Raw genomic sequence first — 26,614 nt, forward strand, 5'->3', positions numbered from 1 at the left:
GGATGATGTGATGTTGCAATGAGGGCCCCGTGGTGCATGGATAAAGGAGTTGGAATGATTGATGATGGTTAACAAACTTCAGATTAGTACTCAAGCGCAAAAAACAACACCATGAAAATATTAAAAATGTATTTGATACTTTGTACTGATGGTGATAATGAAAACACTTGGCAGCTAATTATCTTAATGAATTGATTTTTTTATTTTAGTTATTTCTAGGACTTTTGGGAAATATGCATCCTTCTCACATGGGTGATGCAGTCTAGTGGAAAATTACAAAACTTGCATTCATGATTCAAGCAAAGCTTACATGATCATTACAACAGAACATGCAAATAAGCATGAATCCAACAACCAGGCACCAGTGTATCCCATATAAAACGCAATAAAAAAAAATCTCATCATCATGAGTCACACGGCTTCAACACAGGACATTCTGCTGAGTGCATAGAAAGCTGGAGGGTGGTTCTAACCGCAGTATCAATTGTGTGTGCGGTTAGAGTACATAGGAATAAATCCTCAGAGAGTGCCTGCGTAAACATTTCCACTGCAGTTGATTTCAATAGTAAGAGGAGAAATAACTGGAAACAGTAGATATCCTGAGACTAAGGGTAATGCATTCACTCTCAAATAACAGTTAAGTCTGGGCTCCTGGCCCAGAGTTGCTTACTGAATACACAATGTTGTGAGCCTCAAAGATGAGGTGGTAATATGATGCATCACTGCCAAACATGCACAATGACAGAAAAATTGGACACTCACAGAGCAGAGGCAGTCGCAGAAGAAAATAGTAACTAAATGAACAAAAAGCTTGAAAAATGTACAGACTGTGCTCTAACCATTACCTCTGAATCCATAGCACTTCTACAGAGGCAGTTAAAACCTGGATGTGATGCTGCAACATGAAATTACACATTTTTTTTAGCATCTGGCCTTACATGACCATAATAAATCTGCTTTTTAAAACACCCTCATGTAAAGGAATGGATGAGTGGGCTGTTGAGTGTCTGTCTCACACTTCTGTCGGGGTGAATGTAATAAAGTCAGAGAATGGGCACAGTGCAGCTCTTTTTTTCTCCACATGGAGTTTATAGTCGCTAAAGGCTCAAAACTGCTGCCAAAGAGTAAAAAACAAAATGCTGAGTAGTTGTACATTTCCAAAAGAATTGGAAAGGATTTCCAATGTTCGTGGTCCCACATGGTAAAAGGAATTGTTCTCCAGACTGAAATCGCTTTCAACATTGGGTCCACATTGTGTGTTTAAAAGAGCCCAGCCTCAGGAGATGCAGGCCACTTTGAAGCTATCAAGCAAAACGGCTGCTATAGTAACCTTTATGGAAAGATGAAGTGCACAAATGCTGCCATTAGGGAAAACGGTTGATCGATTTTGTTAAGCTGCCATTAGGAAAAAGGTTAGCCAATTTGTAAAGAGCATATAAGGATGAAAAAACACAGGGTCTACTGGTGTTTTTTGACATTAGTAATGACAAAGTGCCCAATGAAACACAAGATTTGTGCTGCTCTTCTTGGACAGATGGAGTTAGTGATCTGGGAGTTAATGCAAAGGCTAACATCTAAGTACAGGGCTGCAGTACCAACTAAAAATCAATGACCAGTGATAGATAACCATTGCTACTGCTGACTAAGCAGGAAGACAAAAACTGTATTTATGTAGTTTTGTTAAATTTAAATGTTTATAAGCATCTTCAGTTATGAAAAAAAATACCAAGGCTGGATACAACGAACATCTTCATGACTGATTGATCAGTATTATAAGACCAAGATGATATTTCCAAATTGGTGTACATAAAGTTTTTTAATCACGTTTTATTTTATCATGGCAAATCTTCTTGAAAATTCATGAAAAATCATACATATTTAAACATTTCTTGATGACACCATACTATATGGCGCTGCATGGCCATGCACCATACTATATATCAGAGATGTTTTTAGTGTATAAACCAGGAAGGCCTCTCAGATCCTCCGGCTCCTCTCTTTTAGCTGTCCCTGAGAGCAGAACAAAAACATTTGGTGACGCTGCTTTCAGCCACTACGCTCCCAAACTATGGAACAGCCTGCTGGAGGATCTGAGAGGAGCTGACAGAGATATTGAGACTTTTAAACGTAAACTAAAACCATATTTACTCAGTCTGGCTTTAATGTAGGGTTTAACAATTTTATTACTTACCTTTTACTGTAATATTGATTTAAATGCTGCTTTATTATTTTAGCATTTTTAACTGTTATCTTGTTCTATTTTTATTTATCTATTCATTCAATTATTTATTTCATTTATCTACTCAGTTTTTATTTATATTTTTTAGCCTTAGTTTTATTTTCAACTCTTATCCTTTTAAAAACTATTTTAACTATTTGTATTCTTAATTCTGATGCTTTAACTCATTTTAATAACACATTTCTTATTGTTGGTGTGCATTAGTCTCTATTTTAGTCTCTATTTTATTCTATTTTTATTTTTATTTTTATTAGTACTATTTTTTATTATTACCATTATTATTATTTTCCCCTAATATGTCTTGCCATTGTTTTACTTCTGCTTCTTTCTTGTTTTTCAATCGCTGTAAAGCACTTTGGATTGCATTTGATTTGTATGAAATGTGCTATATAAATAAAGCTTGATTGATTGATTAGTTGATATAACTCTGATTTAGCTTTGTAACTTTGGTTAAGTACATGGTTAAGTGTAAGAAACACGTGTGAAGGTTCACAGTGATTTTTATACTAAGCACATGTGACTGAAAGCCAATGAAATTTGACATTGACAGAGAGTCCAGCAGCTGCCTTACTGGAAAAGCTAAGATGTCAAAACTAATCATTACAACTTCAACCATTTTGCAGATGAGACGACACCAAATTGTGTAGTTCTGTTCTGGCTGAGTAAATGAAAAGTGAAGTGTATAAAGCATATGACTACTTCACTTCAAAGTGTTGACAGAGGTCATAAGCTTTCTTGGGAAAGTGGGAAAGCTGCTAGTTCGGAAACAGTCGGAGCCAGCAAATTTGTCTCTTTTTGAATCACGAGGTCACTGGTAGATGTGACAATGCAGGGTGTCACTGCAGATAAGAGCCAGGTCGATATCTGCAGACAGTAATGAATTGCTTATGACATCAGAGCACTAATGTTAGCACAATTGCTCCCTTAGGGCACTGCTGAAAAGCATATGGGATGCCTCCTCACATTAAAATCCATTCCTCCTGCTTTGTATGCGCTTTACGGAGCACTCAGACAGAGTGAGTATAATCTGTGCAAAAACAGAGTAATGGATCATCATATCGAACATATGGCAGGTTTGAAATTATGATCTATATGCCTATCAGGATGCCCAATGCAGAGAGCGATCATTTGCATTCATAACCATTCTTTAGAATTAGGCAGTGTGTTTGGAAAAGGTCATTACCGAAAACTAGATAATCCCCTTTATTATAAATCTGCTGATCGGATACTTATAACAGAACAATGAAGCCTGAAATGCAATCTCACTTTCCCTCCAGAGAGAATACAGTTCTGTATATCTCTGTCATTGCTCCTCGAATGCAGAGGCAGTGTTTTATCTATACTCTAGTCTCTTGCGGAGACTATTTGGGGAGATGAAGGCTCTCAAACGAGACTTTGATAAGGGAAACTGGCTTTGTGTCCATTCATACAAAGCTGAGAAGGGGCCTTTCATGAAACGGTCTATTTTTAGGACATTTTAGCCCCAAACTAGATGAGCCTGATATCGTCCCACTTCAAACTTAAATACTTTATAATGTTTTCATTTTTTATTGTAAGAAATGATTAAATTGGCTTCTAGCGCTCTTTTGAGGGGCATCCAGCCTTGTTGTTATTCCCTTTGACAAACACACAAAAAGGGCAAATTCTAAATTCTGATGTATTATTGAGATCAGATTTCAGTGAAAAGATGACATACCTAAGATCAACTATGAATGCTCCTTTTGTTGAATTCTCTGGATGATTGGACTGATCCCTACGGCTTTTGGTTTGGTGCCGACATTGGAGCCACATTCACCTGTGATCCTGTCCAGCCGAAGCTTTGATATCCTTTCATGGAACATGGATCGGTCATAAAAGGCATTTGAATTTTCGCTTGGAGCATTTCTATAAATCCTCACGAGGTCCAACACCTCATTATCCTTCCACTCAACAATGTCCTTCATGCTCAAGAGTACCGCCAAACTGTGTGTATGTTACGCAGCCACCATGACAGAAAATGTGCTGGAGGGGAATCAAAGTTGTATGAAGTCTAATGTGACTTTTTGGAATTGTCATGTTTCAGATTTGAGACTGTGAACTGGAGTACATCAGAATAGAAAAAAAAATCCTATTTGTGTCATACTGAATGGGGAAAATACTGGTTGGGACAATTTTTCAGCTGCATGGATCAAAGACAAACCCTGTGCATCTCTGAACCAAAGACAGTTCTGTGTGTTATCTGTTAGCAGAATAGGTGACCCTCTGTGTAATAGCTGGGCTTATCAAACAGCCAAGCCTGCTGCTGTGTATCTTATAAATTGAGGGCAAGAAGCTAATACATGGGACTCCTGCAGCCTGATAATGCATGCAGGTGCCCTGACTTTGAACATGTCTGATTTGTTATGCTAATGGTATCAGGAGTCAACAAATAGAGAGCAGTGCTGGAAATTGGTAAGCATGGGGTCCCGTTGGGCTAGTAGTCCCGAGGCTGTAGTCCTCATCGCAGCGGCCACCGGTTCAACTCCCAGGCTTCCCCTGCTCTCTACTCCCCACATGTCCTGTCTCTCCTCAGCTTTCCTATCCAATAAAGGCGAAAATGCCCAAAAATGTAACTAAAAAGACAGCACAACAGATAAGGCATCCTATTAGCAAACATGCTAAAGCACCAACAGTTTCAGATGACTAATAACGCAGCTGTAGTCGTGTAGTAAACAAGGAGGTGTTAAACCATTCCACCTCATGTGATCTTCAAATAACAGTGCAGCTGTCTCAATGTATCAGGACCCATTCAACCAATCAGGAGCTCCGGTTGCTGACCCACTACATTAAAAATAAAATACCAGTGCAAGCATGGGGTTATTAATAGAATGTGAGTAGCACTGAATCAAATTTTGTGATCAAGTTCAATAGAGCTGGAACACTTTGGCATCTAAATAATTAGTACATTTCAGAAATGTCACAAGCATCCATGTATAATGTTTGGTACTTTCTAATTAAAACACTGTGCTGTCTTGGTCTGACGTAAATACTATATAAAAAGATGAATGACATGATAGCTAGGGTTGCAAAGGGGTGGAAAATTTCCTGTAAATTTCCAGAGAGTTTCTGGTAAATTTCCATGGGAAGTTAAGCTGGGGAATTTTGGAAATATTCCAAATTGTAAACTTTCCATGGGAATTATTGGAATTAATGGGAATTTATGGGAATTAACTGGGAATTGAGGGTGTTTTAATGGAAAGGTATCATATCCAAGCATAAATATTTGTTTTGTTATAAGCCGAGATCCATCCAAAATAATACAATTAAAACAGTTATTTGTAAGTAGAACTTTATCAAGTGTTAAATATTTTACTGAACAATCAATTCTTTTTTTGAAGAACGAAAACATGAATGTTGAGTTAAATAATACTCATCCCCCGACCCAACCCATTCAAAAATGAACAAAAAATGCAATCTCAACTAAGTCCCGTTCAAAATTTTAAATGAAAAGAGCCCCTCTCCCTCCAAAAAAGTCCCATTCAACATGCAAATAAAAAAGCATCTTCCCTCAAGCTTCTGAAACCTAGCCTCTGCAGGATTCTAGAAATCATCTGTGCATGTGATGGAGGAATGCACAGTGCTTGTAGGGGGCATGGTCTCAATAGCCCTGCAGTAAGCAGTGATCTATGTGCATGTGATTGAGGACTAGCATAGATATTCAACTGTACTTGCATGAAATCTGGTTGTTTCCAACTTTGAAAATTCCCGGAATTTTGCAACCCTAATGACAGCTGCCCAAAAGTGGAAGCAAAACAATTAAAGCTTCACTTACTGACTAGCTGAAGATAAAAGGTAATGAACTCCACTTCCACGTTGACAGATGGAACATGGGGCAGACATGCATGTCAAAGAAATCTTTCACAAAGATGTTTGTTTGTGTTATTTGTTGTGCTAGGCGTAGAGTTTAAAGCCATGATTGACAGCTCTGTTGGTAAAATCAGCTCCTTTAGTGCTTTGTGCGCAACAGCTGTACTCGAACCTGAAGCTATTTTCTACTCCGCTCAGAGACCCATCACCCAGGGAACGCCTGTGTTTCATTCCTGAAACTCTCAAACGTGAGAGCCTCATTTCCCATAACAAACGCATGCCATACTACGTCACAGTCATACATTACTGAGAAGACCGTCCTCTTAAGAGGGAAGGCTTGAGCGGTAACACTTAAGGTTGGTCCAAAAAACACACAACAGAGACGATGCAGGCCAGGGATTTGAGGGCTTTCTTTCGCTTAATTTTGGTGGACACTGCAAAACTCAAAACATTCTCTTGTTCTACTTTCTTGAAATTGAAGATCTGAAGCTTCTTTTTTCATAAATAATACTGTTTTAATACTCACTTTTTTTTGTACTTCTTTTACAAAACCAAACTAGCAAAAAAACACAAACTAATCGTCTAAATGAAATAAATGTATGCAGCCCCGAACATCACTCTATATTTGGACAGATAACAAGGTCTGACTGGAGTTCTAATAAGTTTCTTAAATGTATTCAAGAAACTTAAGAAGATTAAACATTTTGATATTCTGCAGTGTTTAAAAGGCATCTACACTGTTCACATACATATCCATTGAGTTCTGATCCAATTGCACTAACATTTGAAATGTTGCAAGCAATAAAACCTGAGTTTGGATAAAGCTGAATTCAATTTGAGGACCACTTATTCAATCCCTGCAATTTTGAGTACAAAAATCAAATGCAAATCTTGGTGGTACTTAATACAGCTGTGTAATGATAAATTTTTTTAATCACAGAATTTCAATAGTTAACTGCAATTAATGTAATTTTTAATAATATGTGAAAAATGCAATTATTGTTTTATTTAAAAGCACTTACAACTGTTAAGTATGTGGTAGAATTTTTCAGCTGCAAACATTTGCATTTTTACATGGGCCCCAGCAGGGTTCCCTCAAGCTAGTCCCAAGCGGACACACAAGCAACAGCAGTTTTACACACTTTGTCAATTGTCACTGGAGGTTGCTTCTTGGTTTGACAGCATTTTATTTTTCCTCTAAGTCCTGTTTAATGACATTTTCTTTGTGCAACATTGGTCCAGTTTTCCAGTTTTGTGTTCTTTCTTTAATACCAAAACAGAACAGCCCAAAATACAGAATCAGGTTTAAAAGAAATGAAGACGCAACAAGAGAGCATCAGGTTTACAGTGAAGCAGCTGCACAAGTGTTAGGAAGAAGACCAAATCAAAACACCACGAGGCTTCCATCTGCTAGATTAAAGGAAGTGAGGAGACAACATAAAAATAAAGGAAGAGAAAAAGATATCCACAGCTCCTGCTCCACACAGCCATACACAACAGTTGGCAAATATCTAGCTGAGAGAAGAATACTGCAGACCTCTGAATTCACAGATCTTGGTGGTTCTGGTGGCAGATTTTGCCAGTTCTCTTTCATTTTGAATCCTTTTTAGATTTCTTGTGACACTTACAACCTCCCATAGAGCGTTCCTGACACTAAAAGGAGGTGAGAAGAGAAAGAAGAGAGTGATAAGAGTGGAAAAATAGCGAAATTACAATATATGTGAGTAATGAACACATCAAGCAAAGGGAAAGCAATGCACTTCCTCCTCTCCTCATCACTCTTTTTGATTCATTGACGGGTCAGCATCCGTCCTCACTGCGAGCTAACACAATAATGATCTGGAAGGCATCAGTCCCACATATTTACTGCTCCTCCGACCAGTCTGGGCTTTAAATAAGATGACCCATTAAAGGCGTAGGCCTCATGAATCTCACACTATTTTCTGGAGGTGACTGAATGAGGAAAAGGGGGCAGAGTGTGGCACCAAGAAAATGTAGATGGTATTTAAATGATGGGTTTTTACTTGAGTGTGCAGCCTGTAGTTGAAATGGAACTGGTCCGGCATTGAATGTTAAGGTCCTATCTCAGAGAGTAGGGTTTTTCATTTTCTCATTTCTCTGAGAAAGAGCATTTCAGGGACATAAAGGATGAAACTTTAGATCGACGTATTATTTCGTCTTTAGCAGGACATGTAACTGAGAATACCGAGCCAAGTTCAGTTCAAGGAGTAATTTCTTTTCGAGTTTTAATGAGTATTTCTGTGAATTACTAATACTCACATAAAAAATAAGGGTGACTAAAAAGGCAACTAGAAATAGGGTTGCACGATATGAAACAACAGGTACTGCAATATCTGTCCTTACAGTGCTAGACAATATAAAGCAATAACACAAAGAAACATATACACTAAAAATGATAAATCATACTTATATTATTTGGGACGTTAGGTCTGTTCTCTGCTTTAACAGAAAACCTCCCTTCTACTTTGACCACACTTGTTTCAGATCTCTACAACCAACTCTGACCCCCACTGCTCTGACGTGAAAAAAAGAAAGCAACAACTTGAGTGACACATTTCTTGGAAAAACTTTCCTTAAATAGCATTGATCATTCTGTCATAAGATAAGATAAGATAAGATAAGATACAATAAGATAAGATAAGATAGTCCTTTACTCGTCCCACATCCGGAAATTCAAGTGTCACAGTAGCAAAGTAGACAGTGCAAAAAAGTATATAAAGCAAACAAGAGCCTATAAAATATCAATTATTAAAAAGTTATTAGCAATTAAAATGAAAGAAGTAAAAATAAGCATATCTTACAACATATATATATATATATATATATATATATATATATATATATATATATATATATATATATATATATATATATATATATATATATATATATTGGTTATAGAGTCTGACCACTGCAGGAAGAAAAGGCCTGCAATATCTCTCTGTGAGACACCGCGGGTGAAGAAGTCTGTCACTGAACGAGCTACTTAGTGTTGTTATGGTCTCCTGGAGGGGGTGTGACGTGTTGTCCATCAGAGAAGATAGCTTTGCTATCATCCTCCTGTCAGCCACCACCTCCACAGGGTCCAGTGGGCAGCCCAGGACAGAGCTGGCCTTCTTCACCAGTCTGTTCAGCTTCTTCCTGTCAGCAGCAGAAATGCTACTTCCCCAACAGACCACTCCAAAGAAGATGGCTGATGCCACCACAGAGTCAAAGAAGGACTTCAGAAGAGCCCCCTCCACACCAAAAGACCTGAGTCTCCTGAGAAGAAAGAGTCTGCTTTGTTGATGGTTAAGTTATCAGCTTTCATCAATATGTCTCAAACAACTCAAACAATCACACCTGCAGCGCAGTGTGTGAACTGCAGCTGCTAAAAGCAAACACTGCAGCACATCAGCTCCATTAACTAACCACAGATGTAACCACAGTGTTAAGAAGCAGCAGCATAGGGTGCTGCTGACGACTGCAGAACTCTTATCAAAACAGCCACCTTGCATAACTGAGCGTGTGCATCGATCATCTAGCTGACATCACGTGCATGTTTACAGTCGTGACACACTGACTCTGCACGCACAGATGTCAGTTCACCCTGTGATCTGCTGATAAAGTGATATCAGAAAGACTTTTGTTGCAGATTGATCACAAGAACTGGCAAATGTTTGTTTTGCAAGCAACATAAAAGTAGCAGCATGATGTGTTCAAGGTCATCACACAATCTGAAGGTGAATTAAACACAACCACTCATAGCAAATGCAATGTTTAAAGATTTATCCTCAGCCCTGACCAGAAATATTGTTTTTGGAAATAATAATTATCCTGAACACAAGACATGTAAATATAATACAAAGGAGTGAGGTGCTCCTGACTGATAAGTATGGCTCGAGTTATGAGATAGTGAAAAAAACATGCATTTGTTTTTGTTCAGTCCTGACATGGTAATGAATTGAGATACCGCTTTATCTCCATATTTTCATTTGCAGCCTGAAAATTCTCAAAATGCTGTTGACACTGTGGAATTAGATGCAAATCTTGTGCAAATCTTGGGTTTGAATAAAACCACAGATTTGCTCGGGCATCAATCTCGGTGTGCCGGCCAGGCACTGCATCAGATCAGCCTGTTTATGAAGCTGCATCACACACCTTTTTCCACAGAGAAACAGAAACATCTCACTCTCTAAAGGTTTGAATATGGTTGTTTTGAATATTGTTACTTTGATTAATTTTCAAATAATTGCACAACTCTAGTTGTGTATGGTAATCATGAGGGAGTTCAATATGTAAATCTCTGAGAGAAGAAGCCAATCTGTCTTCCTGCAGTCTCTCAGGAGCTTTGAATGTGGGGGTAAGCAGAGCCATTAAGAGGGTAGCATGTTGTTAACACGCTTTGGAAAGCTAGTTAAGACAATGCACAGGCACAGGGTTTATATCATGTAAGACAATGTTTTCTCTATTTGGCTTCTTCCCCATCTTATGTCTTTAAAAGCTCCTCACAAAATCTGCAAAACACTGATCTCAAAAATGTACTGAGCATTTGGACAGAGCATGATCTTAAAGCCTTACACACTAAATCATTGATAACTGCTCTACTGTCCTGCAGCAACCCCACCAAGGCCACCTCTAGTAGTCTGACTAATAATGTGGCAGAGGTAGCCCTGAGATTTGATGGAGGAGAGAAAACTACAAGGCAGAAGATTGGGTTTAATGCTGTGTGGCTGCTTTTTATTTCATAATTCAGAGCTAACCCACAGGGGCACACTAGCTGCCATTGTTATGGATTCTGCAGATACTGTAGTGACTAGGGGAGCAGTTAAAAATGAGTGAAGACAGCATTACACTGCAGAATATAGATCTAAGATTCAACTATACTGAACCCTGTTTGACAAGACAAGACAGGGTCCACAACAGCTGCAGGGTTAGATGTTCTTATTTAGACATTTTAGCACAAGTTTAAAGCCATGGCAAAGAAAGAACAGTTTTCATTGTTTACTAACATCAATCCAAAACAATGCAAACATTTAAAGTTTGGAAGGAAATACTTGGCAAGCTCAACATCTTATCTCAGAATGTTAGCGTACTTATATTTGTAAATGGATGCTTAATACATGGCATAATAAAGGGTGATGGTCATGAGTTGTTGTGAAAATCTAACCTGTTGGTTATGGGTGAAACTATGCGAAAATATGAATGCAATCACAAAATTAAAGTTATGTTTTCAGGTACTGCATGGATTCTCAAAAACACTGTATGAGCATTTTACATCCAACAATGCGGCAGCTATGCATTTTCTGAGTTGCTTCCTGAATTTAAAGCTCCTGTTAGGAACTTTTGGATTGTGTTGAAAAACTATGTTGACTGTGGACAAACTGAAACCTCTTATCTTTTTTTAAAATTTATTTTCTCCTGTACCTGTGTGTGTTGTCTTTTTTTCATGAAAAAAATGAATGCCCCTGTGTTTATCTGTCAATTGTACCACTCATCAAGAATTTGTGGTATATTTGTGGAAATGTAACTTAATCTGTAACCTACCCCACGGCAATAGTTTCAGGCATTTAAACAACAAAATAGAAATAATATAGCTCATCCATTATGCTCCCATTTGACTTTCTATCCCTGAAAGAGGTAACAGTATTGATTTCAGTCTGTTTAAAACCAGATTCAAAACTCATCACAGGAGCTTTGAGGTGAATTTCAGGTGGCATTCGCGTGACGTCAGACACATGGGAAAAAAAACCTTCTGAGTTGAAGAATTAATGTGAACGCCTTCTCATGACGGAACAATAACTGAGAACCTCAGGAAAGAATTTGGTGACTGACTTGCCAACTCCACGTATTATTCGTCATCAACATGGCGGGCAAACAATGTTTGGCTAGTGTGAGGAACTTTTGATTAATTACCGTATTACACATCAACTTCTTACTTAAATATAATTTGTAATATAGAATAACCATTAGTTGTTGTCCACATAGAGTGACCTAAACTCATTACTATTACAATATTAGTGCGGTATTTAACCCCCAATAACAAGTCACGTATGTTAGCTGAAGCAGCGTTCTAGTATTTTAAAGCATTCCATCTTGAATAAGAAGTTAGGTGACATTAAACCCGACCTTCTGAATTTAAAGCATATGAACAAACTGAAGTCGTAAGAACAGCTTTCCAATTCAGAAACTGTGACCATTCAAGCAGCATGAATGCAGCATAAGACATGAAGAAGCAGGCACCAAATGCTGGCTTAGCTGGCAAAGCACAAAGGTGGTTGAAACAGGCAGTCATAGAGGGCACAATTTTGTCTTGCTTGTAGCATAACTCTGCTGAATATTGTAATTAAACTGCCAATCATTTATCATGATACATATTCGTATCATCAGCATTTATTTGAGTCAAAATACCGCACTACTGATGAAGAGGAAAAGTCAGGGATTATGCAATGATTACTTGTTTTCTTAGACAATTTGTTCAAGACTAAAATGGTAACCTCACAGTCACACTCAAAAAAAAGTCACTGCACTCAATTGGATACAAAATCTGCAAAGAAAATTAGAAGTTCATATTCAATTATTTCATAGGATAAGTGTTTACTTATTTAAATTTTGAATAAAATATTGATTGTATTCAGAAGAAAGCCTATGTGCCTCTACGAATGCTCAGGATCAAAGAGAAAGACTACCTATTGTCACAGTTTCCTGTTTTATCTCATGGGGCCTCTTTAAGTGGATTTTTTTTCAACAGGGTTGAATTTGTCTTCAGGGGATGAAGGTAATTTTTTTTAATCATAAAACTGTAAAACAGATGTCATTACTTAGCGCAAGATCTTAATTGATTTTAACAAAGTTATTACCAATATTTGTGCTCAGCTGATATGAATATTAAAGCTTTTATTGCAGCCATGTTGAACTCTCAGCAACAGGAGAAGATTTTACACTCTGCCAAACCTTTGGCAAGTGGCATTAGGAGGGGTAATATGCTGCTGGTGTGCTCCACATTATTAGAGTGATGACAATGCTGATCTGTATAGTGGGGCCCGGCATCAAATAACCTTGCTCATTATTCAAATCACACTTGCCATTAAACCATTGGTGAAGTCATTCAGATTCCCTCTGGGAACAATTAGGATTTGGTGTATGGTCGCCTGTGTTATTAACCAGCCCTGGGCAAAGACACACTAAGCAAATAAAAGCCCAGACCTCCCCACTACTACTGGAGAATTACCTTTATCTGCAACACAGATCTGGGGTTGTTATTTCCTGAGAATCCCTCACAAGAAGCAGCTCTTCTATTTTCCCTTTCATACAAAAGTATCAACGATAAGATGATGCTGGAAATGAGATTATACCACAGCTGAAATGGCACTAGATAGTGGCATAACGACTTGGTAGGTGGCAGAAAAGAAATACACAGCAGTTATAACATGACATGCTTATCCTGAAATAACTTCTAATTCACTTCTTATGCAGCTATTCCTGGAGGTTTCTCTTTAAGTTTTACAATAAAGGGGCACAGCATTATTCTTTTTGCAAAAAGGCTATTTGCTGAATGACTGCTTTGCACATGAGAAAAATAAAACGACAAAGTTGCTGTCATGGGAATGGGCAAATTACACCCACGACCATGCTTCACAAATGATCATTAGGAATGTAATTACTGGGATCCCATCATGTTTGGAATTCATCAGCAGAAGTGGATTGTCAGTAAGCACTCGTAGAAGTACGAGGAAATGAATCACAAGGGGATTATGCAGAAGTGGAAATGTTTGAGGTTTTATAAAAATTGTCATATTTTCATTTAGCATTTCCTGGAAATTTGGCCATGTTTCTTTGAAAATAATCATGGATTGCTTATTGCTTTTTACATGAGTTTGCATATATGAATGTATGATACATGCACTAAATGATTCTCATATAAACCCTCTTTTTGAGGATTTTTCAAATTTAAAGATGTTGTTACTCCAGAATGGGTGCTGTAATTTAAGCAGGGTCCATAATGTCAAACAAACACAGAGCAACAAGTCATGCGCACAATTTATTCTAGTGAGGACCTCTGTTAGTATTAAGGCGGAGTTGACTGTCATAACAGAGCATATATCGTGCCATGCTAAAGAGCTCTGCAAGCCAGCTGAGAGCCTTCACTTTTCCATGACCTCATTTTGTTTGGTCTCCTGCAGGAGGCCTGGCGTGGTTTGTTGACCTAATTTCTGCAGGGTGCGAGTCTGTCGATAGATTGACATGCACAAACTGCAGCAGTTACTTAAGGAGGATAGGACTATTCCACTGGGGAGAACTGATAACGCGTGGTTCTTTCCTCAAGTGAGAAGAAATAGGCCTGGTGCCATTAGCTGCAAATATAGAGGCTGACCTTAACTTGTAGATGGGTGAGAAATTGCCAACCTTGTTCTCTGTCAAAGAGAGAGAAACTCTGAAGTGCCATTTAAAAATAATGTTCTAGATGAGGTCAATACTACCGAGGAACCAGACACCAATTTGCAGCAAGAAAAGGACCTAGCATAAAAGTAACAAGGTGAGCTTTCTTTCACAAGAGGGTATACCACAATATGAGAAATTTAATTCTCCAAGGTCCATCCAGGACACTGGTTGAGATTTCAAAGGACACACAATCAGTCTTTTTCAGTCTTATTTAACTGGACTTTATATTCAAAATCAAGGTCACTGTCATATTTCTTTCAGAACCCTACTTTGAGTAATATTACACTTTTTAATTATTTTTGTGGGTCATTTTTTGTCATTATTGATAGGAAAGCTGAAGAAAGACACATAGCTGGGATGAAAGAGGGGGAGGGGTTACTGGCAGCAAGGGGCTGAGGTTCAGGGTTAAACCTTGGGCTGCTGTGTTGAAGACTATGGCCATCATACATGTGGGGTACACTCTGAATGCTGGGCTCAATCTGCACCCCTGAACATGTTCAGTCCAATATAAACGTTTTATTTCAAATGTGAAATAATGTAACAATGATTAGATTAATTATCTGATTCATATGTAACAACTCTGGGCATCTTCTCACAGGGATTTTGCTAGCGTTTAGTTTCTCAGTCATCTAGCATAAATTAAAATTCAGACTAGCTGACTTGTCCAAACTTAAGAAAATACCCAGGAAATGGGGCACCGGGGGCCTAGCGGTCTAAGCGCACCCCATATACAGAGGCTATAGTCCTCATTACATAGGTCATAGGTTTGAATCCCGGTCTCAACCATTTGCTGCATGTCTTCCCCATAGACTGTATAAATAATGGACGTAGTAGTATCCGTGACCTCACCCATCTGTTTCTGAAGCTGATCGTCGGCGTATGCCATATTGGAAATTCTGAACACAGCCTAACTTCTGTCGAGCTAGTGTGAGGTAAAGAGGCGGGCTTTGAGCCTACTCGCCAACAGCTACAGTGGTCCTGCCTGTCAATCAAGCAAGACTTGTAATCTTAATAGTAATACAGTGTGTGCCGATCGAGACTACACTCATTTTTTGTACCAGGCTGTAAATATGTTTATTTCTGCTGTAAAGATCGTCTCTTGTGAATTTGTGTGTATGTGGTTTCTGGTACTTCCAGAGCCAGCCTCAAACAGACTCTTGAGAAACTACAGTTTTTAACACTTCAGCATTGGCTTCAAATCTCGCGGCTGGAGGTTGCCGCTTGGTCTTCCCCCACTCTGTGATCCCCACATTTCCTGACCCTCCTCAGCTGTCCTACCAATAAAGGCGAAAATGCTCCAAAAATATAACTTAAATTTAAAAACATGACAGATCAGTGCATAAAATGTAATATGAAACATATGAATAGTATAAAACGCATGTAAAAATCATGAGTCATCAGAGAATTACCAATAAAAGACGTACAAAATAATAACATTTGGGCCTAGATTAACACAACCAAGTGGAGCTTAGCACTTAAGTTCATCTTTGCCGAGTTAGTGATGAGTCTACCAGCTCTGCGGTCCCTTATCCACAGGAAGGGGATTCGTTAAAAAAGCTGTCCAAGCTAATTAAGCTCTACAAAAAAGGAGAACATTTGCTGAATCTGGTCTCTTTATTCATACAGGTAAACACTTTACACTACAAGCAGCTCTTCAGGAACATAAAAAAATCACACACACTGCTCTCCTATCAGGCAACTCTCTTCAAGGAACAGGCTCAGGCTGGTAACACTGCATTACAGCTTACATACACAACATTCAACAGCCCTGAGGGCCTGTATTAATCAAAATGAAGGGATGCTTTGAAGGAACTAATTTCCCAGTTGTTAAAACAGAAATTTAAATTAGAACTAACAGATGAGTCTAAAGGCAAGAAAACGCTCAGGAAAAAAGTCAAAATTAAGCACATTTTTCAAACAACTTGGTTTGTAAGTGAGGAAAACATCACTCCCAGTCTTCAGCCTTTCTTTCGGGTTAACGTCCACAGCCTTGTGCTGATTACTCATGGCTCCAGTCAAGTTAACCAGACACAGACTACATACAACTAGGATTGTAGAGCATTATTGCATTATTGTAGTTGCTATCAACTAGACGGTGGTCACACTTGGAGTTTGAAAAGTATATTGTGAATGGTATAATCGTTACAATGTTTGTCTCATACTTACTTTTAGCAACTAGAATTTGCGGTCCACACTACAGACACATTTTAATCCATGAGTAAAAAAAGCCGGAGTCTGGTACCTTTCTCTGAGCTTTCATAAACGGAATTTGTGTTGTACAAGAAATGTACACAACAGACCTGCAGACTTTTCAAACCTTTTTTTGGCAGTAATGATACTTTTTGTGCAGGCTAACATGGGAGCATTTGTTGCGATACTGTCAAACAGGTCCAGGTTTATTAGTCCAGCTGCTGCAGACTCCAGATTTCTGCTTGTGTCTCTGAGGAGCAGAGAGGTTTCATTCTGTTGCAGCCTGCCAGCATGAGCTGTAAAATGCAACTTTTCACTGGCATTTTGGACAGAGCTTCCACCTCCAGCCATCTGTCCCCTGCCTCTATTCCTGTACATACACTGTCCTTATCTGTTCCTTTCACCTCTCCTCCTGCTAATTACTCTCCCCTTTCTCTCCCCACTTCTCCTTTGTCTCAATGACTCTCCCCCTGTCTTCTATTCTTCACCTTCCACTGTGTTTGTGTGCTCAAAGATGTCCCTGTTGGCCCTGGTGGTCAGCAGTGCTGAGCTTTAGGGGTTACTTTAACAGCTCACTAGTCTCACAGGATGAACTGCAGGATACTGGCAACATGAGGGAGCTCCATGCCGCCAAAACTGTGAGTGTATTTCCTGCACATGCACTCCCTGTATACACGCCAACTACTTCTTCGCAGCTTCTTTTTTTAACAAACTCCATTCAACAACTCAAGCTTTAACTTATGAAGAATGATTAGTGGGCTCCGGATGTATTTAACAGTTAATAGTTTCATTTTTATGAGTGTATTCATCAGAGTACAGGACAGACAGTAAGGAGACATTCACAGGCAGACAATCTCTTCTATTTCAGGGTTGGTGATTTGTTCTCTTGATGAGGTTTCAAAATGACCATCATTTAATTATTCATTCTCGTCTTACTCAGGAGCACAAAGCAAATTTGTATTCTTAAAAAGAAAGTGCTGCAATTAGAGTTTAAGCAGAGGTTAACAGAGAGGGCAAATGAGACACACGGTAAACAAACCTATGCGTACCACTCCAAGCCAAGCTCTTGTGTAATGACTTCATCCTGTTTTGAATACATAATCAATTTTATTGCCCTAAGTTTGTTTACTTAATGGGTTATTTTTACCACAGCAAGATTAATACTTGCATAAAGTCTTAATCTCTACAAACCATATTCCCACAGCGGCCATCCTTGTGATGTCGTACTTCTATTCGATTCATTCTGCGTATTATCCTGACAACAGGTAAGATCAGTGCAATAAATTACTATCTTAACTACTCCAGAACAAGTATCTGTGTGCAGCTTTACCTCTCAAAATGTGGGATGTGGAATGAGGTTTTTTCTTGTATTGTTCAGTTCTTTGACACAGTCCAAGCAGCCTGAGCCATTTGGGACCAAACTGCAGACAGGTGCACTGTTGGACTACGGTATCACTGTGACGCTCCCTGCGGGGCTTCAATCTCATTTTTGTTTTCTCACAATGACAGGTTGATGCAGCCATCTGGGACACTGATACACCTTGTGCGACAGTTGTCACAAACATGTCACATGACGTGTTCGTCACGGCAAAATTATCCATTAGAGTCAAACAGAGCTCGTAGGATAGATTGCGGGAAAGATTTCCTGAGCTGATCTGCGCAATTTGCTGCTTTTAAAGGGGTTTCTAATGATTGAAAGGGAACTAAAAGCTTGGACTTGAATATTTTCAGTCTATTTTTAATGAAGAACCCACCCTGCCATCTGTTATTATGACATAACTTTCCTTAGATTTTTGGTTGAAACATTTCTGTAGCATGGTGCTGCTTTTCATGATGACATTTCTTCAGTTTATTCCAATCAGCTGCTCTTTCTAATGGGAAACAACACATTTGTTCTATATAAATACATTCTCTTTTACCAGAACAAACCATTGAAGAAACTAACTGGAAACATAATCAACAATGTCATGATCAGATCATAGATTTGAAAACTCAAGCTTTAAGTCAATATGGAAATGTGTATACAGGACTTAGAGCTACAGATAACTTTGCACTACTTCAATCAAATTTGTAGAATCTCCAGAAAAGGCTAATTACAGAAGGCCAGAGATGCTTGTCCTCTGTGTTGAACATTAAACACATCAAAGAGATTAGATCTCATGGGGAAATGTAGAGGGACTTGATTGTCTTCCAGGTCTAGAAATGGACCTCGGCCTGCTGTTTGGATGCGGCCTGACAAACAAGCCAGGGAGACAAATTGGACCGGTGACAGGGACAGGTGTGTTAAAGCTGAGTGTCACACACAAGAAAGTCATTCATGCCCCGCGGCAGCCAGAGGCTTACGAGGTTTGACCGTGCCAGGTATCAATCAGGGGGTTATTTTTATAGAGGACCCCGGCTGCTGCTAGAATACAAACACTTGACTGAAGTAGGTTACCGGCAAAAAAGTGAATCAGAGGCAGACTAGAGGACAGAAGGAGGACGTGTGGGGGAAAGAAAGAAGCTTATTAAAGTATAAATTATGCAGAGGCAGGTTGATGATTAATGGCACTCACAACTTCACACCAACTTTTCCCAGACTAATGTTGCGTTTATACCAAGATTTGGAGCATTGGCATCTAAGCAGTGTTTCTCCTGCTGCATTTAACAGGTTACAGAGCTGCATGCGGGTTATCATCAGACTGTTAGACTTATAGATGGATGACATGGCAGCTTCCAAACAGTGAAGCCAAAACATCTGGAGCTCCCCCTACTGACTGGCTGCAATATAAGTCTGCTTCCTTCATGTTAACAGATGGGACATGGGCCAAACTTCAAAATCAAAATAAATGTGAAATAAATGTTTCTCAAACATGGTTTCTGTTATTACAGTTCATTCTTATCACACTAATGTATGTCCAATAGGGAATGGCAATGATTTTCGAATGCTGTAATTTTTGTTCACTTTTTAAAAAACAATATTTTCTCATTTTAAAAGTAAAAATTTTCATTGTTTTACCGATGCCTGGTTGTAATAAGGTATTCCCACCAGATGGTGGCTATAGAGCGTCTTAAAGCTGTTTGCTAACCGCATTAAGTAACAGAAGAAGAAGATGACTGCTAACTGCATTAATTAGCAAAAGTAGAGGAAAACATTTTCTCCATTTCTGAATCTCGCACAACTATACACGTATTTCCAGAAACTGAGCATGGCTGTAAAATGTAAACACACACGCCACGCCGCATCACAGAAACACCGACATAAAGATTGAGGCAGACGCTGTCAGTGCCCGCCACTGGCAGCAACTCATCCTACTGCTGGTTAACGCAACTGCCACACAAACGGGCTGTTGGGGTGGAATAATCCTCCAATAGTTGCCAATGATTATCGAATAGTATTTTGGCTTGAAATGCCCATCCCTACTGCCAAAGTGTTCATTTCTCTGAAAAGTATATTTTAAATTAGTTCTTCACTGCTGTAGAAAGGGATAATGCCATGATTGACAGCTCTGTTGACAGTTCTGGCTCCTGCAATGCTGTGTGCACCAGATTAGCAGAGTGGAGGAGGAACAGCAAGAGAGAATGGAACAGTGAAGTTTCAGTAACCATGAGTGTCTGCTTCAAACAGACACCAAAAGCTGTTTTGCTTTGTTACACAAGACTGTCCCAGCCTGAGGGATCAATAAGTTAAAACTGTGGTTTTGATAGAAGAGGGGGCAGGACGCCACACTTCAGGTGCTTCAAGAGCCAATCCCTACTCTGAATAACATCGTCAATGCAACATGCATTACATCATTACAGCTGTCATTACTTTGCTTACAGCATCATCATCATATTTAGTTTGCTTGGTTATCACAAAACTGTAAGAGTTTAAAAAATGTTTCTTCTCTGAAGACATTTTTGACTTGAATATTGTGATATCATCAAAAGCTTTAGGACAGCTACAGAAAAAAAAGCTCTCCTGCCATTGTTATCGCAACAGCTGTTCCTAACGTTAAGGAGGAAAATGAATTCTCTGCACATATAGAGGTTTGATGAAAATACAGTGAAGTCATGGGGGTTATCTCAGCTTGGGCTTGGGGACTCAGAAAACTTGTTTTCCTGCATTTACCTTGCAGGTAAGGTCTCAGGAGATATATGTTTGGATTACAGGAATCCAAAAGGATTTCAGAGCTTTATCTATACCAGGGACTTAAAGTGGGGATATTTTTACCTCCACTACTTCTAGTTTGACTATCCTTTTCAGTCCACTCCCAACAAGTTTCACTATGTGGGTAAAATGATTAATAAAATGCTGTGACACTAATCTAATGGGTCAGTGGAATTAAAAATGCATTTATTTAGATAAAAAAAAAAAACATTCTCATTAGCCATAGTAAAAATAGATTAAAAATGCCAACAACTGGCTCGCTTCCAGTCCTAAAATCTGAATAAATGTTGGTTTTCTTATATGGTATTAAAGAAACTGCTGTTTGGGTAAGAAAGTGGTCTAGAGAAAGAAAAAGATAGGATATGTCCAATTGGGATGGAAATAATGATTACAAAAATGCAGAAAGTATTCTGCAGATAAATAAATAATGAAAATAGTCCCCTCTCAGGTTTAAGTGGTGCAAAGGCTCACATGTTGCATCCTCACAAGAACAAAATGTGACCAAGTCAGTGGAAAAACACCTGCATGCGGTTCCAGATGCATATTTCATGATGTATAGAATGAGTTCATGGTATAGCTGAGAGAAAAGGACCCGGCTTGGTTACAGCAGTGATTGGCACATGGTCACATGTCGAACTGGCCAGCATCTCAATTATCTGTATCCAATTGTCAGGAAGGAGTGTGAGTGTTCTTGTCTGTCAACAGGCTGCTTTAAGGTGTTTTACCAACAACATGGTTTGCAGGGGTCGCCTATTCTCTGACTAATCTCTAGCTATTAGCTGCTAATCCCTGTTTATCAACAGAGCTGCATGGGTCAAGGCCAAGTCTGAGAAAGAGAGAAGGTTGAGCTCAGTGTTGTGTGAAATAATGGAAAGTGTTTCTGGAGTCATGTGTGCTTCGGGTAGTTGATATTTGATCCATTTATAGAAGTGTTCAGAAGGACTAGCGGGAAGGCTTTTCTGCAATGATGGTTTCCAACATATTCCTGCACTTCAAACATGGACAGTAACACAGATACAAACACTTATGTATGAAGGGACAAAACTGTCTAACAGCGTAGAAGTAATCTGCGATTGCATCCAAGAGCTCTGCGACTGAAATATGCAAGATTACATGCAGAGATGTGAGTCACGCCGCACTGCATTTCAACAAACTCACTAACGTCATCTGTGAGCTCATTCGTTGTAAACAACATGCAGTATTTTCTTGCTGGCTGTCATCAGCACTAGCTAGCTCCATGAGTAAGATTAATGTGAGCGAGAGTTATCACTGGAGAATCCTTCCCTTCCCGCTCACTAGTTTCCGCAACATATGAATCAAATGCATGACAACAGTTGAACATGAATGCATCTCAGGCAACCAGCAATCCCCGGGCAATCGCTCTCCTTTGAAACTGAGAGGCTGCATGCTGCCACGACTCCCTCTCTAATCCATCATTGCCATTTCCCATTTCCACCTCACATCTACAGAGGCCTGCACTCTTGACCAAGTGGGGAAACAGATTAAAATGTAAAGCAAGTTGCTTTTGAGAAAGCAGAATTGTGACCCAAAACCACTGGCCAATAAAAATAAATTCTACAAAGTATGTCACTTTCATCAAGAAGCTACACCGCAGGACCTTGCTGATGATATTTAACCTTTCCTTCAGAAAAGAGCACCATAGCAACTCATATCATATCTCAACGTTTAAGGGTCTTTCCAACAATGCCTCTTACCATGATGTCTGACTGCTGGATGTGCTATCACACTGCGATCGAACTCTGAGCAATTAAATTCAAATCAGTGAGGAGATGGGGTGACGTGAAAAACATCCCAATGTGTGTGCGGAATTTAAAAAGCCGGGGGTCTACGTTTGACAACAAGGATAAATCAAGGAACACATGCAACAGTGAACTTCCACATGAGGATTCATTACTGTTGTCATGGACCAAAGCAGTAAGCAAATCCATTGTCATGCCGTGTGTGTGTGTGTGTGTGTGCTGTTTGAAGGACATGACACTGAAATGCCGGATAAAGAAGGTGGGTATCTGCAGCATAGAGTAGCCTCCATGGAGAATAATGGCAGATGCAGGTGGAGATTTATATAAGAGGAAGAACTGGGAAGTAGCACGTCCAGATTGCTTGTCAAAGGCTATATTGATCCAGCAGACATCTGAAGAAAGGATTTGCCAGGGAATATAAAAGTGTATGTGATAAGATAGGAATGACACTGCACTGTAGATTTACCGTTCAGTTATATGTTCTGTTAGAAATCCCGTATGTAGAATGAAGGTCAGAAAATATAATGAAAATAATAATACGCTCTCTGTGAAATAGAAAAAGCTGATGTTCAATCATAAAGCAGACTGCGAGTGGAGAACCCGTATTCATGTAACCGCTTTATCATGTATCGATACTGTGCCGCCATGCCACAACAACACAGGGGTCTCTGCATCCTCTTGGCTACAGTGAGTGCATTTGGGGCCATTGAACTGCTGCAGTGCAGGCAATCACTGAATTTATGACACAGTATCACCACATGAGTGTTAAGACATGTGATGCATTCAGGGGCAGTGCTTTCTTCCAGGGTTGTTGTTTTGGATTAAATGGAACTGTACTGGTGTTGATATTGTGCCCACGCTTGTAAACAAAGGTGGTGAACAATGGCAGCCTATCAGCATGCGTCTTCTTTAAACCTGCTTGCTGCTTTTTTCCAGCAAAACTGCAGCAAATGGATAATGTGTTCAGTGATACATGCTTTGTCATATTGTCATGACGTTATACAATTAAAGCACTTCTCATTCAATTCAGGCTAAATAATATTCTAGGAACCACGACTACACTGATCTGAAAACTGCGAACAGTGCATCATGTGAGCCAGTGATTTCTTCTGTGGTCTGCTGCCCTCTGCTGGCAGTTAAGATGAGATACAACAATGGATTTCTACCACATGGTTTCCATAAACAGATATTCAGGCTTGCATTTTAATACAAAGAAAGAGTGTATAATAAAAAGGTTGTCTGATCTCCAACATGAGTTACAAATCAGAATTCTGCAGTGAACGCTCTGTTAAGAATAGCTTTCCATAAATTATGAAATGGTTGTGGATAAATTTAAACCCCAAAAAGGGTAAAACATTTTACATACTGTACTGCATTTCCTTATTTTCTCTCAGTGGACATAACTGAGGTGTCTCAGTGAGTCATAGAGACAGCAGGGGTTTGTAAAATGCTCCCTCAGAGCAGACGTCTGTCCTGAGGACACAACATGGGGCTTGTGTATTTCTAGAAACACCTGCTTTGGAGAGCATGTTCATTTTCTGGAGACTGCTCCAACATCCGGAGGGCTCGACTGCCACCTGGCAGGCTAAAGAGTCATCATCTACATGCTGGGAGGTTATTCTGGGCAACGCCAGGGGATAATACTGTTGGTTTAAGACGCCACCTAATGGCAAGAACACGGAGGAACAAACAAATGCTGAGAGAAGAAGCTTAAAACCCAAACTAGTGGCTAAATATTTAAAATGGTGTTCATTTGTGCTGATTAATTCATGATTTTATGAATTAATCTACAATACATTAAAAGAATGCAGACAAAAAGCTTTAGGAGCTAAGCTCATGGCATTTAAAAGTTCCATTTCATGCATAAATAAAGGTTTGAAAGTCCATAGCTGCAGAGCTAATGTAAAAGTAAAGTTGTCTTTCTTATTGCAGTATGTACCTTTGTTTCTGTTTTGGCTTGGGCTTTAACTTAAGGTGGTATGGAAATGCAGCCTGCCCTGGGATAGACGCAGTATGTTTCAAATAATAAAGCAGCGCTGAAAGGAATGAAAGTCTGAGAAAATGCTCCGTCTAATACAAATATGCCTGACAGAAACACCTGAGTCCTGGTGTGGCTCCATCTGAGGTGGGTAGCATGTGTGTTATTCTAGGGATGCAATCAAATGACAACTGTGACTGAGCACATGCGCACACATGCACAAACAGGTACGAGAAGAATCTAAACTAATTGTGTGATCTGGAGACTGCACCTGCCTGCGTCGTACCTGTGTAATCAATATGAAATAAGAAAAGTTCTGTTTTCCTCCAAGAGATGATTATGCATAATCTACCGTCTCTTATTCATGACAACAACAGCTGCTTTGGGCTCCTTGTGTTGTTATTTTTCCCCTGCAGTAAAATGCTCACTGCAGATGTAACTCAGTCCGTCCCTACAGTGGCGCTCATGACTGTTTAAAGGCATCTTAAATCATCCAGACAGAACCAATTTATCTGACAAGGCACATCAATGTGGAACAGCACCTGCCAATTATAAACAAAGCTGAGGGTTTCATGGTGATGCTCGACATGTCACTCTACTGAGCTCTAACACAATTACAGAAAGTAAGGAAGTGGAGCTCATAAAGCCAATAAAACAGATGAGGAAGGAAAAGACAATGATGACATGCTTGATCACCGAACATGTGATTAACCCTCCTGTTACCCTCAAATTTACAAACATCTTTTATCCTTGGTGTCAATTTGACCCCAGCAATTTAAGCCTCCAGTCACTGATTGTTACCCAGGTTTATGTGTCAGTTACATTATGTTTCTTTGTTGACTACCTAAATAGCCCTTTAAATAAAATATATTTCAAGCATAAACACAATGTAAAGCATGCAGAAGGACTTTATTTGTAAAACAGAACACCAAACTGCTGCAAGTTTGTCATGCTCTCGTCGGCCCTGCCTTGTTTCCATGTTATCAAAACGTATGACAGGACACATCATTGAATGTCTTTAGAGACATGGTGGCTGGAAATATTATATCTCAATCTGAAGGTTGGCGGTTCGATCCCAGCTCCTGCAGTCACATGCTGAAGTGTCCTTGGTTATAGTGACCTCAATATCGTCCAAAACAACCAAAACAAATGTGTGTAAAATTTTGATAATTCTTATATTATATACACTTAAAACAACCTGGGGTCAAATTGACCCCGAGGAACACTGATCTGAAAAATATATATATATATATCAGGAAATTGGAACAGATCAACATTTTAATTTTACGTTTCCCAGTTGTCCCCATTAAATTAGGAGAAGTCATGAAATATGAAGCCAAAAAAAAAGGAAATTGACCCCAAGGATCAGAGGAGGGTTAAGCATGTTCTCATAAAGATCTTAAATCTGCAAGTTTCAATTTCCCTGTACAAGAGACGCAATCTTACTGAGGCTCTGTTTGTTCCAAATGTAAAACACTGGTATCAGTCCATGAAATCATCATGTTCTTCCTCTCTATTTTACTACCTGATATAGGTGTTCAGATCCAGAGGCAAAGAAAGTGGCAGTAAATCCTATTATAAGGCCATTGTGAATTTATCACCCGAGAAGTAATCAATACTGATCGAGGTTCAAAGTGAATTAATTTACTTGAGCTGTCTGCTGACTGGTGGTGCAGTGCGTTTGGATAAATTTCTCGTTCCAGAAAAATCATAAATCTTAGCGTTCCTGTACATTGATGAGGAAGCTGATCGATACAGCAGTCATATGTTCAAAGGGAACCTTAACAGTTTCCTGGTCTGAGTATATTCTGCACATCACTGTTGGTTCTGTCTCACCTTAAGTTAACACTACATTTGATATGGGTTCATGTTGCTGTTCAATTGGATCCTGAACCTGTAATTCATTCATACACTTTCACTCCTTAAAGTGCACATTGCACTTACATCATTCCATATCTGGAGATGACATTTCCTTGTCTTCCCAGTTCTGATGAAAGCTTTCTCTCGACTGTGTTTGACTGACTTTCTGTTTGTTGTTTGACTTTCACAAC

At 39.2% G+C, this 26,614-nt stretch overlaps 1 protein-coding gene across 3 annotated transcripts in view; it reads right to left on the reverse strand.

The window, feature by feature from the left end:
• kcnip4 (Kv channel interacting protein 4) overlaps positions 1-26,614 on the reverse strand; it is a 184,704-nt gene that overhangs the window by 138,316 nt on the left and 19,774 nt on the right. The gene's annotated exons all lie outside the window — the stretch shown is intronic.

Source organism: Notolabrus celidotus, chromosome 23 (genome assembly GCF_009762535.1).
Source record: "Notolabrus celidotus isolate fNotCel1 chromosome 23, fNotCel1.pri, whole genome shotgun sequence".
Lineage (NCBI taxonomy): Eukaryota > Metazoa > Chordata > Actinopteri > Labriformes > Labridae > Notolabrus > Notolabrus celidotus.